The sequence below is a fragment of the Canis lupus genome, chromosome 12 (assembly GCF_011100685.1).
Source record: "Canis lupus familiaris isolate Mischka breed German Shepherd chromosome 12, alternate assembly UU_Cfam_GSD_1.0, whole genome shotgun sequence".
NCBI classification, from domain to species: domain Eukaryota; kingdom Metazoa; phylum Chordata; class Mammalia; order Carnivora; family Canidae; genus Canis; species Canis lupus.
In genome coordinates, this window is record NC_049233.1 from 45,000,057 (window position 1) to 45,020,149 (window position 20,093).

Below are 20,093 nucleotides of genomic sequence, written 5' to 3' on the forward strand. Positions count from 1 at the left end.
TCCTTCCTTCCTTCCTTCCTTCCTTCCTTCCTTCCTTCCTCCTCCTCCCTCCCTTCCTTCCGTCTTCTGCCTATGAATGGTAATGACTTCTTGCAAGTGCTAAAATTTGTTTACCTCACCATCCTGTTTAAATGATCAGATTCTCCATCACCTATGTAATCAAGCTGTACATTAAATCCCCTGTTGTAAATAGTCCATTTTTTTTCTTCTGGTTGGTTCACGATTAAAGCAAAGATTATATTACAGTACCTAAATTCTAGAGTTTAAAAATATTTTTTATTGAGGCCTGACTTGGATATTTATGTAAACTCTTACTGTGTCTATGGGCTAGGAAACAATATTTAGTTTAGCTCTTAATATTTAAGTTCTTTTTTTAAAAAAAAGATTTTATTTTCTTATTTGAGAGAAAGAGAGAGCACAAGCAGGGGGGGAGGAGGCAGAGGGAGAAGGAGAAGCACTCACAGCTGAGGAGGGAGCCTGACATGGGGCTCTATCCCAGGACCCTGAGATCATGACCTGAGCAGAAGGCAGATGTCTAACCAACTGAGCCACCTAGGTGCCCCTATATATAAATTTTTAAAATATGCTCTTTGGGTTGTTTATTCATCAATTCATAGTATCCTACAGACTGTCATTTGGATTATAATTGAGGTTCAAAGATAATTGATTAGGTTGAATAGCTAGTCAGATAACTAAAATTTTTGAAGTTAAATGAAATGATACATACTTTACCACTGAGCTGATCACCTATGTTGTGATGCTGTTTATACGGTAGATGCTAAAACTTAATTTCTGATATTAGTATCAGTTGATATAAGCCAATTGAATAAATTGATATACACATTCTTTCCTCTTCCTATATGCCACATGTCATTGTCTAAATGACACCATTCCATAAAGCCAGTTCTATCAGATATATATGATATGAGGAGGGAAAAAATGTGTAACTGAATTCCACAATAATCCAATGTCATCCTTTATTTTATATTTTCTCTTTTTAATTTTACCAGAGTTGCTAAGATACTGAAATTAATGGTTTGAAATTCTTTCTTCTTTCATGTCTCCTACAAAATCTGTGATGGAGATACTAATGAAAATGTAAAACACTAAAGCCCTATCTCATGAGGAATAAAAAAAAAAAAACAGAAAGGGAATAACCTCTAGGCTTTTGAATTATGAGGTGCTGACTGTAAACACTTGCCCAGACCCATCAAGCTGCTCTGGGTTCATCCCTTGACAAAAGCTTCAAGGCCATTTGCTGAGGGTTGGAGAATTTAATTTCTGTACTTAAGATTTAAACATTGTTTTCAAGAGTTCTGGGACAAAAATCAAAATGTCCCCATATTCATATACCCAAGAGAAACTATACTGACATAAGAAAAATGAATATCGAATGACATCTTGGCCATTTAAAACATTTCATCCTTTAAAAATGGAAATATTTGATAAAAAAGAAGCAACTTTGATGCTGTGCTGATCACAGGGGAAAGTATGGTTATTTTTGGATGTCTCCCTAAATAATAGTATAATAAGGACACCTAACCTTTGACTCACTGAAGCAGAGCCTATTCCCTATGGGAAAGCACATTTTAGAGCAATGACATACCAAAATGGAGAAAACAATTAGCTGTTTGTTCTTCTGCCATCTAGAAATAGCTAGTTGGGCAGCCACATGAAGTAGAGTCCGGGGTAGATAAAGGAGAGCAGTATTATCTGGCAGCCTGGTCTCTAAACCAAAAGTGATAACAATATTGGTCATGTCATCATATAATTACCCTGGGAGATGGGTCATCTGAATTAATCAGTGCAGAAGTAAAGTATTTACATATCTGTGGATGCGAATTCTCTGACCCAGCTATCTCACCCTGTCCCAATATATCTGGAGAGTGGCCAAGTGTCCATTTCACTCTGAAACATGTTGATGTAGCCATGGATGATATTTTCCTTCCCACAAGTGAGATTTAGCAATGCCTAGAGGAATGATCTCAGCAAGTCTTAAAACTCCTGAACCCAGCAGTGCTTATTAGTCAATTAAGCTGAGTATCTTTCAGGCTTTTGTTCAAATAAAGACATCGTGGAAAAGACATATAATATAAGGCTTATATTAAAGCCCAATATTATGTGCTGCCCTGATATCTGGTGCAATCCTCAGGCCTAATCCCAAATTCTTCCCTGTGCTCCATTCCTGTGGATGAGATTGCCTAGGATGAGATTAAGGCAGGCAGAGAGCCTGCTTATTTCTGAGTAGCGGCTTCAATTTCCTGCCAGTTTGAGGAATTATTCAAACAAGTAAATCACCTCCTCCTGTGGAAACCAGACCCCTTACCTTCTTGAAACTTCTGCAGCCCTTGGTTTATCATTCTGCTCCCAAGTGCATCCCTCACGCAGCCCCTTCATGACATGTGATGTCCTCTTGCGCAGGGGTCTGAGTATATGTGACTAACAAACCACTGTTGATCTCATCTGTCCAGTTTCAGGTGTTGTGTGTTTGGCCATCCCCATCACTCCAGGGCAGGAATCCCTCCCTCACCAACAGGGGGAAGAAGCTGTGATTAAAACAGCGAGTCACAATTAACATTCTTTTGAGCTAATGAAAACTGTCCAGTGTTGAGGTTGTATTCTGGATATAAGACTCAGTTTCTATCTAATCTGATAAGAAACTTGCTATCCTAACTCTCTGAAGTTCCGTCTTCCTAGTTTATGGTAATAATGTGCCACTATTACCACTACTACCATATATTTATTTATGTCAGACAAATGCATCATTCTATTTAATCCTTTAATCCCCCATTTTACAGCTAAGGAAGCCGAGGCATAGGAAGGTTAAAATAGTTTGCACATGGTCATAGTGCTAGTAAGTGGCAAAGTCAAGAGTACATCTAACTTGTTTTGCTTGTTTTTCTTTCACCTTCAGAGTTTCTGAGTTTAACCACAAGATTATACCACCACCATCATTACTGTAATCAATGTAATTATCAATGAACGTCCCTTGGAGCCTCCAAATCATGATTAGAACTCACAAAGAGGTGGGGCTCCTGGATGGCTCAGTTGGTTGCAATCGACTCTTGATTTGGGCTCAGGTCATGATCTCAGGGTCCTGGGAAAAAGCTCCCCGACAGGCTCTGTGCTCAGCGGGGAATTGCTTGTCCCTCTAGCCTCACCCCCAACTCATGGGCACCCACGGGCAAGCACACGTGTGATCTCTCTGTCTCTCTCTCAAATAAATAAGTAAAATCTTTTTAAACAGACAGAACTCACAACAACAAAAAAAATGAATTCACAAAGTGTTGCTTAGAAACCACTACTAAATGGTAAACCACTTTAATTCAATTGAATTAATGAATACTTATGCTGTGACAAAATACTGAGCGCAATATATGGTTGTTAAATTTAATTATTAATTTCTTATTAAAGTGCACTTATGTCTAGAGTTGGAAGGATATGCTACCAATCAAGTAAAACCTCTAAGCAGAGTCAATAAATATATGTAGAATGAAAGGGCAAAACTAGCATTGTTTTACAATGTACAAACTAGTATTTAAATGGCTAAAAGTGCTCTAAAGTTTATATTGAAAATATTATGAAATAAGAAGATAAAAATACAAAAAGTTAAAGATTAAAGGAAAAAATTCATGTCATATTTAGTCCCTAACATATTTCTAAGATGATTCTAATTTTAAAATATTTTCTCTAGAGACTCTTGAATTCCCCATCTCAGAGTTTTATTTGGAATTTGAACTTTGTAACAAAGAGAATTTTCTTTCATAGAGTCAGCAATTTAGAAAACAAAGTAAATGTTATTGCTTAGATGGACTGGCTTATTTCACATGGAACCAGTCAAATGGAGAATGGAAACTTTTGCTTTTTCACTTTTATAGATGAAAGATGCACTATGGAAAAGTGTGCCAGCTATATTTTTGGGTCCACATACCTCATTGTCGTCATCACTTTTCCAACAGCTTCTGAACTGGAATCTAGCCGCTTCTTTTTGATGCAGTCTACATTTATTTGTATCTTTAGAGGAGAAATGTGGAGGTATTTTGTAGGGTATGCATTAATAACTAAATAATACAGGTGTGTGTTTGCCCACTTGTTGCCTGGTTGGTTTCATAGCTGTCTTGACCATGTGGTTTCCACATCCCTAAGACTGTGTTGCAGTTCAGATTAGAGGGTTTCCTTTACTTCGTGTATGACTAGGTCACACACATTAGGCAATTCTTGTGTGCAAAACGATTTTCAAGATATATAACAACCAGTACAACACCAGTATCCACTAAACAGAAAGGACAATGGAGCAGAGTCCTGGGCCATTAACTCTTTATTTGCTGGATTATAAGGAGGTCCAATGGGTCCCAAGGGGAAAGACGAGAGTTACATGTGGGAAGCATGGGGCAGTGGATGTTTTCCATCTGGTTCAGAATTACTTCAGTATTTTAATAAAAAAAAAGTAGCTAGACATGTGTATTCTTAGTGCAAAGCATCCCTAAAATGTGTGTATAACATATAATATAATATAATATAATATAATATAATATAATATAATATAATATAATATAATATATAACATAAGCATGTATTCATAAAAGACTTGAAGTGGTTTTTCATGTGTCTGGACTTCCCCCTCACCACCACCACTTACAAAGGAAAAGTCTCCCGTGACCACAAGATCTTATCTCAATTAGTTGTACCCCAGAACTCTTCAGTGAGCCACACTGACAAATGAGTACTGATGAGGGAATTTATCCAAGATGGTTTTAAAAGTTAATAGGAAGAAAATTTTAAATGTTTTGATGTGGCTCCTTTTGGAAGAGAACTTTTTGGGATAAGAACAGTGAATTAGAAAAAAAAAAACTATCAATGCTCTTTTCATCTTCATCATAATTGATTCTACCTGTGATCATTTTGGGTCCGGTTTCCTATACATATTTGTAATATGGGTTTCATTTCCATAAAATGGGAACATAATAAATATAGGATTTACTAACGATTGTTTTATGTGGCTGCCAATCTGCCAAGTAGCATTCTTAATTATTGCCAGGAAACTAGGCATTTTCCAAACATATGTTTTGGATTTAAGACTAATATGTCATGTCAGCCCTCTCTACTGGACTGATGGGAGCCCAGTGGGACTTCAGAGTGTCTGCTTTGGAGGGTGACTTTTTGGGGTTAGATAAAAGCACTAATAGGAGGAGATAGAGCAAAGCAACAAAAGTTTCTGAAAGCAAATCCTACAAAGAAATACATCAAAGAGTTATGTTTTCATTATAAACTGATATTTTCACTAGATGAGGATAGAGTTCGATCTTCCTCTAGAAGCTATGGAATAAAGGAAACCAGACCCTAACTTACATTAATGAACCTAATTGCAAGGCTCTTGTCTTCTTTGAACAACATAACCAGGAGTTTTGCCTCAAAATTTAAAAAAAAGAAGAAAGAAAGAAAAGTATATGTGGCTTTTCATTAGCCTGTGCAAACCTGGTATGTTCCATCAAAGAATTTATTCCATGACTTGGAAAAAAAGGAAACTGAAAATCAAAAGGATCTGGTCCAAATGAGCTATATCTTTTAATGTATCCCTCAAAAATATTTTTCAATCCATGGAAATACCTTTCTGTGGTTTTAGTTTGTTCATCCAACACATGCTTTACTTGTAATCCACAGTTTCCTGATCTTGGCCAAAGAGCTAACATACCTGTTAAATGCACAAGTGAACATGAAACAATTTATTATTGATGTGAAAGCATATCTTGTTGTTCTCAATTGTTCTTTTTTAGAAAAATATATTTAGTATGGAATACCTCCATTCTGTCTTTAGATATTCAAGTGCTATTTCTATAGGGGTTAGAAGAGGTGCTACTTTTTCTCTAATTTTCTCAGCTAGTTGGGTAATTTTCGATTGAATTTAATAATGACTTACCAGTCTACGTATAGTTACTGTTCTTTTAAACATAAGTATTATTACTAATTTAGAGAACTTTGAATGCAGATCTGTTTCATTTCAATATTTGGTTAAAGTGGGAACTGTGTAAGCACTTAATGTGGCAATGTGACTTCTGTAATGACAAGTTCAAATACAAAAATGAATGGAGAGCATTTGTTGGGCATCATGCTGTCTCTGCCTGTGGGAAATGCAGAGTGGCACACGAATGTTTACTTTTCCCCACAAATGCATCAAATGCATTGCATTTGCAGCCAGCACTGAGAATTGGTATTTGCGTCTATCAATGACATAAACATGACTTTATTATTTAAAATATAAGGAAACATCAACAGCTATAGATGACTATGCATGTCTAAAGAGAAGAATTGTTACTGTAGAAGAGCTTTAAGGCTCCAGCCCAAGTAAAAGCTTTAGAATTCAGCATTGTCTTGTCTTGTCTTGTCATTTGTCTCCTATATACTATTGTCAATGTATTGAGCTGAAAATTAGGATTCTTCAGTTTGACGAATTACGTTCAACATCCTAGTCTTAAATTTAATAAATCTAATAAGAGATCATTTAATAAATAGTGTGTGACATGATTGATGATGATATAAGTAGGACACTGTGTTTTACACCCCTGGAGACAAGTTTTGGGTTGAGAAATGTCAGAGGAAAATTAACATTTTATTGCATATTTCTTTCTTAACAACTGAGACATTATAACTGGAAAAAGAATTGCATGGAAAATATGTATCAACAAAATGAAGGAATTTCAAAAATCCTCAGATGACCACAACCATTATGACTTTGTTTTCTTCCTCCTCCTCCACCTCCTCCTCCATCATCTTTCTCTTCTTCCCTTCTCCCTCTTTCTCGTTCTTCTCCCTTATCTTAGAGTTCTGGGATAGTTTATAAAAGGGTTTAGAAAATAAATCTCCTCAAATTAAAATTTTTGCAAATAAAACAGCCCATCTGCTAATCTGCCCAGGGAATTTGGCAGAACTCTGGGGGCAGGTGTGGTTACTTTTGTCAGGTGTTATTTGCAAACAGCAGCAGAGGAGGAAAGCTAGCTCCTCCCCTAAGGCACAGTCTCACATCTTGCCTTGTGATAGCATTTCCAACATTTTTTATTTTGTTTGGTTTTCTGTGGCTTTAAGTTTTTATTTATATTCTAGTTAGGCAACATACAGTGCAATATTAGTTTCAGGTGTAGAATTAAGCGATTCATCACTTATATACAACACCCAATGCTCATCACAAGTGCCTTCCTTAATACCCATCACCTATTTAGTCCATCCCCTGCCCACTTCCCCTCCAGCAACCCTCAGTTTGTTCTCTATAATTAAGTGTATTTTATGGTTTGCCTTTCTTTTTTTTTCTCCCTGTGTTCATTTTATTTTGTTTCTTAAATATGACATATGAGTGAAATCATATGGTATTTGTCTTTCTCTGACTGACTTATTTCGCTTAGTGTAATACTCTCTAGTTCATCCATATTGCAAATGGCAAGATTTCATTCTTTTTTATGGCTGAGTAGTATTCCATATGTATATATACTACATATATATACATATATATATGTATATATATATATATACACATATATATATACTACATGTTGTTTATCTGGAAAAAATGGATGAATTCCTAGAAACATAAACTACCAAAACTGAAACAGAAAAAAATAGAAAACTTGAACAGACCAATAACCAGCAAAGGAATTTTATCAGTAATAAAAAAATCTCCCAATAAACAAGCCCTGGACCAGATGGCTTCCCAGGGGGAATTCTACCAAAGGTTTATTTACTTTTTAAAAGATTTTATTTATTCACTCATGAGAGATACACACAAAGAGAGAGAGAGAGAGAGAGAGAGAGAGGCAGAGACACAGGCAGAGGGAGAAGCAGGCTCCATGCAGGGAGCCTGATGTGGGACTCGATTCTGGGTCTCCAGGATCACTCCTTGGGCCAAAGGCAGGCACTAAACCGCTGAGCCACCCGGGCTGCCCTCCACCAAATGTTTAAAGAAGAGTTAATATCTATTCTTCTCAAACTGTTACAAAAAATAGAAATGGAAGGAAAACTTCCAAACTCATTCTATGAGGTTAGCATTACCTTGATTCCCAAACCAAAGATCCCACTAAAAAGGAGAGTTACAGGCCAATATCTCTGATGAATCTGGATGCAAAAATTCTCAACAAAAACTAGCAAATCAAATCCAACAGTACATTAAAAGAATCATTCACCACGATCATGTGCGATTTATTCCTGGGCTGCAAGGGTGGTTCAATATTAACAAATCAATCAATGTGATACACCACATTAATAAAAGAAAGGATAAGAACCATATGATGCTCTCCGCAGATGCAGAAAAAGCAGTTGCACAAAGAACAGTATCTGTTCATGATAAAAACCTTTAACACAGTAGGGATAGAGGGAACATACTTCAACATCATAAAGTTCATATACAAAAGACCCACAGCTAATACCATGCCAATGGGAAAAAACAGAGTTTTTTCCCCTAAGGTCAGGAACAAGACAGGGATGTCCACTGTCACCACTATTATTTAACATAGTACTGGAATTTCTAGTCTTAGCAACCAGACACCAAGTATGTTTTTGTTAGCAGAGCCAAGATCTCTCCATACCTAATTCAGAGAAAGAAACTTCTGATGAAACAATTTTAGGAAACACTACATGAAGAAAGTGAAATTGCTGTGTTTTTTTATTTATTTGTTGGTTTATTTGTTGCTAAACAGTGACCTTTCTTTAGCATGTGTGAATACCTCTTTGAATTAATGAACTATTTAGAATTGTCACAAACCCAAATGAAAAGAACATAGGCTTCATGGGGTTTCCATCTGAGTGTGAATCTGTCCAGACCCTGAGGAGTTTTCTTAACCTTTCCCATCCTTTGTTTTTCAATATGTAAAATGAACATGGCAGTAGCTTCCTAGCATCACCAGGAACAGCAAACATGAGAGTGCATGCAAAGTGCTAGCACAGTGTCTGGCACTTGGGCAGCCTTCAATGAATGGTTGTGATGATTCTGATGAATACTAGCCCTTGCAATGCCAATCAATCTGTAGGCACTAGGCAGCAGCATTACTTCATAGCCTTGTTGCCTGGCTACCTTGGCAGAGGAGTATTTTCAGTTTAAAAGAAAACTGTCAGGGATGACAGATTTTCCTCTCACCAGATTTATCTCCCTCAGACTTTGTCAACTTTTACCCAATATGGGCCATGGATCTGAGCTAAATTATCATGTGATTAAAATGTCCAGAATCAAAAATTCCTTCAACCCCAGAATCTAGAGATAGCGAGGATTTTCAGAGGAATTTGGCTGAATTTCAGAGTTTTTTACATTGATTTTGAACACTTCCTCTTGTCCAAAAGCCACAAGCAATTGAAGCCTAGATTGATCATCTGGATTGCATCATCTGACATTTGTTTGTATTTGTGCATTTTGTAGTATGAACTCTTTTCATCGTGGTTAAGTATAAATTCCATGGAAATTTTAAAATTTATATTATAGTAGCAACACTAAATTCTCTAATAGCATTTACCTAAAATTAATTCTCTTAGCTATTAAAAATTATTTATTTTGTTATTCATTCGGTCATTCACTTCTACCCAGACAATTCTCTATTACTTTATCTGGAATATCTATTTATCTATTTATCTCTGCCTAGCAAACTCTTACCCCTCCTCAGCTCTCTTTCCCCCCAGAAGTCTATAATAACTTCTCCAGCCAGGGATAATCCTTTTATATACCTCTCACTGCAACCTTCAAGGCATGTGTTACCCACTGCCTTGGAAAGTAGTTTTGTGTATTATTTAGATTTTACATCTGCCCCAAACACCATAAGTTGCTTGAAGACAGGACCCCCTTTATCTTTGTGTTCTCCACAGTTCAGTGACTTGTACATAATTGGTTCTCAAGAAACGTTCAGACACTTTTGTGGTGACCAAAAGATTAGATAGTTACAGCAAAGTTTTTTAAAAAAATACTGTATTATTTCTGCCATGTTCCAAAAGTAAAGATAAAGGAAGATATCCCCTAACTAATGTAGAAATTATAGGTAGGTTCTTTTACAAAGTAGAGAGAGGGAGGTGAAAACATGTAGTCCGACTCTTTCTCCTCTTCCTCCATGAATGCAGTTTGGAATTATCTGTGATGTGTCCTAACAGATCATCATACATCAGAGAATCCCTGGATGGAGATGAGTCACAAAATAAAAGCAGAAATATTTCTTTTTCCCTCCACTTTTGAAAAAATACCTAACTTTTAAAAGAGTCACTGTTTTGCATTCATTATTCAGATCTTTTTCCATAATCAAAAGTTATATAGAATTGAGATCCATGGGTGAATGGCTCCAGGAATTTTGAAAATAATGAAAATAAAATGAAGAGATTTTTGAAGGTCAAAAAAATAAACAAAAACAAACAAAAAGCCCGTAAGCAATTCTAAAGCTCACTATTGTCACCTTAAAATATGATTTCTGAGTTCAACACAAGCAAAATGACTCCTGCAGAATGACAACAAGAAGCAGCAAAGTATACCCTGTACTGTCACCATTTGGGATGGGTAAGAGAGGCACCCTGGCCTATCTCCACTTAGGGGCATGGAAACAGAGAAGACAGGGCCACAGATGTTTGACTTTCAATCAATTAGAGCATGAAACACAAAGTACCAAATAAGAATAGATTGAGATAGAAAATATCAGCAGAAAAGCGAATCTAGGAATTTTGTGTATTTAAATTCAACTAAATGTTATCAAAACAATTAACTGGGGTTAAACTGAATACTCAGCAACCAGGATAGGTTTAGAACAATCATTTTACTTACAAAAGAAACAATTGGTGCTATTCAAGAAATGAAACATTTGAGTACACTCTAGAAGAAGAGTTTATCACCCCTAACCCCTGAAAACCTTTCAGAAAAAAATAAACCGGCCTTTCTGAGTATGGCTTGGAAAGCTGCCCACCCTGCCAGGTTCCATGGATGATGGCACAACTCATTCCCAAGACAGGCTTCGTCAGGGGAGTGGGAAGATGCTCCAAAAGCCATACTGATGCAATGACTTCCTTAAAAATGAAGAAGAGTATATTCTTGAAGAGAATACATCCACAGGGAATATAAAAACTGATTTGACATTTATCAGTAGTTTCAAGATCAAAAAAACAAAATAAACACTAAGAGCAAATGGAAGGCGGAAGCATGGGACATTGAAGAAGGAAGGATAACTCTTAGGGAAGGCCATTCCTGAAAACCTTGATGGAAATCTATTAAGTGGAAGAAGTTGAAGTATGAAGAATCATCTTTTTTTTTTTTCTTTTTGTAGCTTATGTTACTCATTAAGATCAAAGAGAGCCAACTTACCCTGAAAAATACCGTTTCTTCTGCACACGAATGAATCAATGAACATACATTTATTGAACACCTGATTTGGGCCAAGCCCTGAACTAGGCACTTTCAAAATTATTACCTCATTTAATTCTCACAACAATTCTGTCAGTTAAGAATTATATGTGTAATTATATAAGTAAGAAAACAGACTTATAAAGGTTAGATAAGGAGCTCAAGGATACACTGCTAATACGGAGTAGGGCCAGATTTCCAGCCTACATCTTTTGATTCCAAGTTGAGATTTTTGTTCAATAGGAAAATCACTGCTTCTCTTTTTAAAAATGAATCACTGTTGTTGGCAAAATTGTGCTTTGGGTGGACAGATGATTCAAAAACTTGTCCAAAGAAGTTCTGGAGCCACCTTGAGACTTTCAGAATCAATCATCAGAATAGAAACAGTTTAATGACAGTCTGGGCAATTACCCCATTATGCCCAACAAACCGGGGAGAATGAGCCTTCAGCTTGACTCATGTATTTAACTGTTGTTTCAGGAGAGGCCTGAAAGGAAAAGAGGTTATGTCAATTGTGTTTTAACAGAGTGACTAAGTTGTGAGCATTTCCAAAAAAATATTTTTTCTTCAGCATTTAGTTTTACTGGCTTCGGAGACAATGACTCAGGCATCTCTTTGTTGCTCTACTCTCTAATTAGCAAGTTCTAAAGAGATCACCTTCAGAAAGGGAGGAAAAATGCCTTGATTTTGTTCAAAACCTCACTCCAGTCATTCCCCCAAATGAACTTCTAGAAATGCTATCAAGCCATTAACGTAACTTGATGAAAGGAGAAAGTACACTGCCTGTTACAACAAGCTTCTCTAGAAGCACAAGGCCAGCCCCTCTGACACTATCTTTCAAAGGCCTCCAAGGTTTTCAGACACCCATTTAATCAAACACCTATTTACTCCGTGACCCTCTGGAGTACCAGTCAAGTACTGGTGGGTTGTAAGATACACAGTTTTATCACCACTTTCCTAACGTGAAGGGAACCTAAACCAGACATGTAGGGGTGGGGAGAGAAGGACAGGAGGGGAAAAGGTGAAAACAATTTTTCCAAACTGGCCTAAGGCAAGAGTTGGGCTGTGCAATTGCTTTAGTCTGAAAACATTATGAAAAAAAACACCATCTGTTTTATGGGCTTTTGGAATAAAGTGCCTCAATACTCTGGAGCCCCTGGAGCAGAAAAGCACTCCTGCATGAGGACCAGGAGTCCGGGATGCCAGCCTGAGACCCACACTGCTGAGCTGGAGCATTCAGGCGGCTGCATTTTCATAGTCCCGAGAGCGATGGATTGCAAGGGCATTTAGGTTTCATCATCACCGAGGTGTTTTCAACAGAGTAAAAATTCCTGATTACAGAGGAATGTGATGAGGCTTGTGTTACACAGTTATCAAAAACTTCGAACACTTTAAGAGATGGGGTGCTAAACGTTACCCGCCGGCAGTGTGGGATGATCGTACTAATGAGTAACCTCTCTTTAGAGCAATAAATGAGATGCTGTATGAGAAACAAAAAGAAGCAAAAACCATGTCTGCTGGAGTGATCTGGTTTATGGTCAGTCATTTTGCCCAATCAGTCCCAGAGGTCTTGTTCTCAGTCTGTAGAAATGGCCTCTTTTCTCCTTACTTCAAGGAGGTGTCAGGTTGACCCAGCTGTCTTCACAAAAGTCTGAGGTGGTGTTGCCCCCTCAGAGATGGGGAACGATGATGAGAAGAAGGTTTGGAGGGTTCCATAAACATGCTGGCAAGAAGCCCACATGGAGCTGCAGGGTAGACAGCAGAGTGTGGGTCTAGATCTCCATAGAGGTTGATGAATGACCAGATAGTATAAGGTCTGAAATGTCTGCTGGAATTATTGCTTGGCACTAAAGACCCTGACCAAAGAAGTTTTACTAGAAATGGTGGTTTGACAAAATTGACAAGGTATGGTAATTGAAGTCAATTATGACTTCATTATTTGCAAAAAGATTCAAGATGAGACACAATTTTTTTAAAGAATAAGGGAAGAAAACTAAATTCTCTTTTCTATACTTGTCCATTTTCAAAGACTGGGGTAAATTACGCTCATATTTCTTACCTTTTTTTGTAACACATTTTCAGTCCAACCAATTTATTTTGCAGGTAATTCTAAACTTTAAAGGTGAGGCCTATAATGATTTAAACTGCATTCTAATGTTTTATTCCCTGTTACATTGCTATATAATTGCTGCCTTGCTGCTTATATGAAGTTATACCTTCCAGATTTGAGGGCCAGGTTATTGGCTTCCGTCTATTTACTGGGATTTTAAACTCAAATACAGGGCCAGGCATGTACCTAAGTGGTTTAAGTAAGCATACTCAGGGAAGTCGTGGGAACTGTGATGCTAGCTAGCACTCTCACGCCCATCGAAAGGGGGCAACCGATTCTCAGCTTCAGCCATTTGCTGTCACCATGCTGAGGTGTGGGCCTCTCTCAATTACCAGATCTCTCCTTTTTAAAAGGAGCCAGATACTTGCATTTTCACATGAACTCTCTTGATTTTGAAGGTCTTTGCAACTAAATATATATATTTTAAACCCTCACCAGGAAAAAGAAACAAACTTCTCATTCTCCTTCAGAGCTCGACTTTGTCACTTCTCTAGTGAAGCCTTTCCCCACCTCCATGAATATAAACCTCATAACACCTGGACTATGCCATCACAGCATATATTTACATCATAATTATCTGATTGCTTATAAAATTTTGATATGTCTCTCTTCCCCTTTAACAGTAAGGCCCCTAAGGGCACGAAATATCTTTCCTATTTACAAACATATTACCATATTCCCATGTGCCTGATACATAGTGAGTGTTCCTCTATTGAATAAAGGAATAGATGACTGTTACCTGCCTGTCAGATCGAAACCTTAAGTGGAGATTATGATGACTTGAGGCACACTGTTTTTAGAGGTCCAAAATAGCAATAGAAACATGCAGGGTAAATTATAACTCCAGGCACTAGGCCATAGTAACCAGTAAGTCCATTTATATGAATTACTAGGAAGATGATCATAATCCCATACAGTGTGCCTCAAATTAAAATAGTTATGTTCAGAGCACCTGCCCAACTCAATTGGAAGATCATGTAACTCTTGATTTCAGGGTAGTGGGTTTGAGCCCCACAATGGGTGCAGAGATGACTTGAATAAAGAAAACTTCTAAAAAACCCCAAAACCCAAAAAACAGTTATATTCACAGCCCACAAAATCATTCTAGGGAAATTATATCTGCACATGAAAATTTGGATATCTATATATTTTCTTAGGCTGGTGTGTTTTTTGTTCATAGCATTAAATTTTAGTTTTACTCTGATTATTGGTATTTTATAATGTCTGTTGTATGTTGGTTTTCATACGTTGCTTGTTGAAGGCAAGAGCTAAATGATTCCACACAGAGGCACCTGGGTGGCTCAATCTGTTAAGCATCTGCCTTCAGCTCAGGTCGTGGTCCCAGGGTCCTGGGATTGGCTGCCCTGTCCCAGATTCCTTGCTTTCAGGGAGTCTGCTTCTCCCTCTGTCCCTCCCCCTCCGCTTGTGCTCTCTCCCTCTCTCCCTTGCTCTTTCTCAGATAAACAAAGATAAGTATATTAAAAATAAATAAATAAAGATTCCACACAAATTTGGTTCAATAATAAAATCTCTCCCTATATTAACTCAAATGGGTTGGCTAATCTAACAAAATATTGGCTGTTAAAACAATAATGTTAAAATATGACTGCCTGGGGGAGGCTGCTGTTGCTCAAAGAAATACTTTATTTTTAAAATTATTCCCAAGAACAACTTATTTCATCAGTTGATCTATAGTTTCTCTGTTCAAAAATCAGAGATAGGCTTGGCAAGCTACATTTATTGAGTGTGTACTCTGTGCCAGGTACCATTCTAAGTACTCTATATGTATGTATATTTTAACCTATTTTTTTAAAGATTGTATTTATTTATTCATGAGAGACACAGAAAGAAGGCAGAGACATAGGCAGAGGGAGAAGCAGGCTCCTTGCAGGGAGCCTGATGTGAAACTCGATTCTGGAACTCCGGGATCGCCCTGAGCCAAAGGCAGATGCTCAACCGCTGAGCCACCTCAGGCATCCCTGTATATTTTAATCTAACAAATCTATGAATAGGGCACTATTGTTAAAATATTCCCCATTTTGCCATATGAGAAAACTGAGACACAGGATAATAAGTAATTTGTCCAGAGTCATACAATGAATAAGTCATGAAGCCAGGGTTTGTACGCAGCCACTCTCTCTACGGGACCTTCCTTACTCTTAAGCTCTACGTCATGGCAATAGGTATTTAAATGAATACTTTCCTTTTTACCTTTAACTTCTGTTTCTATTCATTATACCACTGACATATACTTTCTTTAATTACCAGGGATACGTTTGGAAATTATGTCATAGAACATTCTCTCATTTTCATGTTAATACAATGACTTTCTATATCATATAATTATTATTTTAAAATCTTGACTTTATGTTGCAAATATATGTTATAAACAGGTCACCAGTTTATTGTTATCTGATCATTTATTCCAGTTTCTTAACAATTAAAAAAATGAAAATATGATCATCTTTGCTCCATCTTCTTTTCTGACTCTAAGATGAGAAGATTCATACAGGAAGCTTTTAAAGACCTATGACACCTTGTTCCATGGATGAGTCAAAGGTTTTTACCCAACAATTTTGAAATTTCCTGAGAAACCACATGGCACTGAATTCCAGGCTTGTAACTTATGTGGTTACCTTGTAACTTATCAAATTCTTGTCACCCCAATCAACAGAACCTACAGAGAGAAAACTTTCTCCCTGGGTTGTTTTCCTGGTAGCTTGAAAACTGAAAGAAAAGACAAGGTCAAAAATGTGCTTGAACCAACATTTGCTTCACATTTAACTCCAGAGTATTAAATAAATTCCCAAGGATTGTACTAGCCTATGTGAGGTCAAGCCTGTTGTGAAAGGAAAGGATGACAATTGACCCTTTCTTAGAGCAAAGCCTCCTGCCTTCCATCCCACCACTCAACTACGGAGTCAAGATCCTGAGAGTTGACAGCTTCCTCGGTAGATAAATTCCAGCCTGCCCCAAATGAGCCATGTACTCATGAAACCAAAGAACCAGCAGAGACCCCTGGGACCATCTATTGCAGCAGTTCCCAAATACTCCTGCGGCCAAGATTTCATTTATCTCCTCCCCCTCATCTCAGCCATGGACCATGGATTTGGAAAAATTTTTTCAAGTGAACTAGATATGCTAAATATAATTAACTATATTTGTCAATGCTGTTCACCTAAGACAAATACAAATATATTAGTCTGAGCTTCTGATCCAAGATCTCCACTCCACAAAGTCTTGAAATAATCTCTAACCCAAAGCAAGGAAATAAAATTACCCATGCAATCTTATAAATAAAATTCAGACTCACTCTTAGAACCCAACTGCTGTCTTCAAGGATGTTTAGGTGTCTAGATCTGGAAAATAGTGACATATTCAATCTTATATTTTACTGAAGGCCACAGAGACATAGTAACCTGCCCAAAACAAGACTGAAAGGTTGACCAGAAACTACACATATCATGGATCCCAATTCTAGCCAGCTTAAAAGGGTATAGGCCAAACCACAGGGGAGAATACTGTTCAAAGCTGAGATGAAATACTCAGCCAAAATCTTTTACCAAGACCAATTTCATATCAGAAGATGAGATACCACATCTAAAATAAATTCACCAGAGTCTGTTTTGTTGAGTATAATATGCCACTCTGCAAAAAGAATGAAAATCCAGAACTATGAGAAAAGCCTGGACTTGGCTATGAACTTTCATGAAGAGTGTGACAAAGACTAATGCAAGAGGTGAGAAATATTCAGAGTGAGTGTTCATGTCTTTATAGAGGAGGAGGAAACCCAAGGAAAACAAATTACATCAGTTAAGGCTAACAGGATAGAGATAAGAGAAGTGAAAGAGCCAAAGGAGATAAGGTAAGCCCAAAGGGTTAAAGAGTATTAGGAGCACAAATCCATCAGGAAGGAAAGGATGATGAGCGAGAAACTGGGGCTTCTAATAAATGAGCCAGGGCACAGAATTAATCACAACTCCAAAATCTGCTGAGATGCAGAACTCATTTTTTAAGCTAGTCTTCTTGGTGAAAAAGAAAATCAAAAAGATAAAAGAGAAAGAAATATGATGAATTTGAAAGGAACGAAAGCCTTAGGAAAAATACCACTGACAAATCAGGAGAGGATAATCCATGTATGTGAGCATGCATGAAACCAGCCCAGCCTATTTCTCTGTAATCGTGGTAATAGCTACAGGACAATATAAACCAATTAAGAAACAAGTACTGGATTTAGTCAAGCAACTGGTTATTACTAGTTTCTACATTAAACTATTCGATTGAATTAAATATTATTTTTGGAGACATGTTAATTTGAGACTCTGAACAAACATATGAAGATATTTTGATCCAGTCCTTTAAATTTTAGACAAGCAAATTGTCACTCCTGTTTTGAAGATGAAGTACAAGAGGTCACAGAGATAAGATAGGTAGTAGGTGCTAGAATTGAGACCTAAATCAAATAGTTCTGTACTCTTAGGCAGAACTTTCTGGATTTCAAACTGACTGCTCTTAAGAATCATCACTTATCAAGTCCCAATCATTGGCCAGCACTGACCACACTATTGTATATCGAATCCTCTCAATAATCTGCTGACTTATGTATCCTACTTCTTTACAATGAGGAAACTGAGCACTGGGAAGAATGAATAAATGTCCAATTTTACAGTTGGTATATGAATATTCATTAGTTAATAGACTGTCTGGTGGTCTAATACAGATGCAATCTGTTTTAAGAAAACATGTTAAGTGAAAAATGAGCTTTACAAAAATTAGAGGTTATTCACCACACAAATGTTCACATAAAAGCAATTACCATAGCATTCCTTGACTCTAATGTCTTGAATTAAGTATCTTAATATCTATGGATATTAAGTTCCTTGCAATTTTATTATTTAAAATGTTAAGAAGACAAATGGAAACAGTACCTCACCACACTACATTTCAAATATGAATCAGTAAGACTAAATTATAGTCAACTTTTTAAAAATGCATCTATTTCAAGCAAAGTGATACCCTCCTTTGGAAGCTAGAATCAAAGAGAATGTGACTGCACATTCTGGAAGGAGTTTTAGCTATGCTCCCAGGCAAAATAGTTGAACTTAGTGGGGAAGTATAGACAGAGAGGTTGTCTTCACTACACATGGAGCAGGAAGTTTACCAGGGGATTCTCCACTATTATCACAGCTATGCAAGGGTCACCTGAAGCATAGCAGCCACCACATCCCACTGATTATTCCACTAGTCATCTAGCTGTCAACCTGCCAACTACCATTCCCTTCTCCAGCTCAGAGAAACAGGAAATTACACTTTTTGAAACTATAAGAAAAGAATCCAAGTGTGGGATAAAAAGAAATGTTTATTTCTTGAACACCTTCTCAGTTGCAAAGGAAAGAAATGGTCTGACAGTGTCTTTAATAAGAATCCCTACATGAGTAGGTTTCTAAACTCATTTTGGCCTAAAGGCACATACTCTTAATTATTCATACATATTGCTTTGTGTCTTCTAAGTAATTTGCTTCTAAAGTAGTAAAACTAGGGTGTGAGAGGGCAGGCTTCAGAGTTCGATCGGTCATGGTTCAAAGGCAGCTCTATTGTTTACTTGGTTACGTCTTCTCTCAAACTCCAGTGTCTTCATATGTAGAATGAAAATATAATGATACCTAGTTCATGATCATTGTAAGAATTGAATGACATAAAATACATACAATCCAGGGTTGATATGCACACAAAGCTCTTAGCAGAGGCTAAAATGCTTAATATACAATAGAAATTACTATCATAATTATTTTAAAACCAATTCAGCAGTCCATCAATCCATAATCAAAACATGTTTTTCCCTCTTCACAATTTGAATTTTCTTATCCTTTTTTCTCACTTAAATAAAATTCTTATCTTCTTTCGTAAAGCAGGCAAATACATGTAATATCTGTTTTCCAGATTTTTGAGAAGAAAACATCATAAATATATTTGATATAGAGAATATTGTGAATATAGACCAAAGCATCTCTAACATCTTTTCCTTTATCTGGAAAACCAAAACTCATCTTCAGTGTTTCCTTGAGTACAAGCATTTCTAATCAAATCTAGTTCTAGAAAGAGAGTAATTGTCTAAGAAATGTCTCTGTTGGTGGATATACAGTGACATGGGGAGAAATAAAAAACTAACAAGGTGCTAAGCTGGACTGGTGGGTAAACCATGTGTGACCTTGGGTTTGAGCTTCATAGCAAACAAAGGAATGTTTGTTTCTCAGCTTCTCTGAGAAATGGGTTCAGACTCCAGGAAATTCAGCACAAAGCAGATTTGAACAAGATCAGCATGAGAAAGTTGATGGGTATAATAAAAAGGTAAATGCTTGGCTATAAAGAAGGAATTTGACTCCACTTCTTTGTCTTTATTATAAATCTTCCAGGAAAATAACATTGCCTCTAAACTTAAGTGGTCTGGCATCTTAAAAACAACACCTTCTGCCTCTGTGAGATATTTTGGAGAATGAAGCACCGTGAACCCATCCAATGCTTATGTAACACATGGCTGTTTGACATTTGCCAAACTCTCTGCCAGTAAAATTCTGATAACTTTCAGGCAAAAAGCAAAAGAAGGTGAGAAACTCTGGAAAGTGGTTAAGGAAAGCAGTT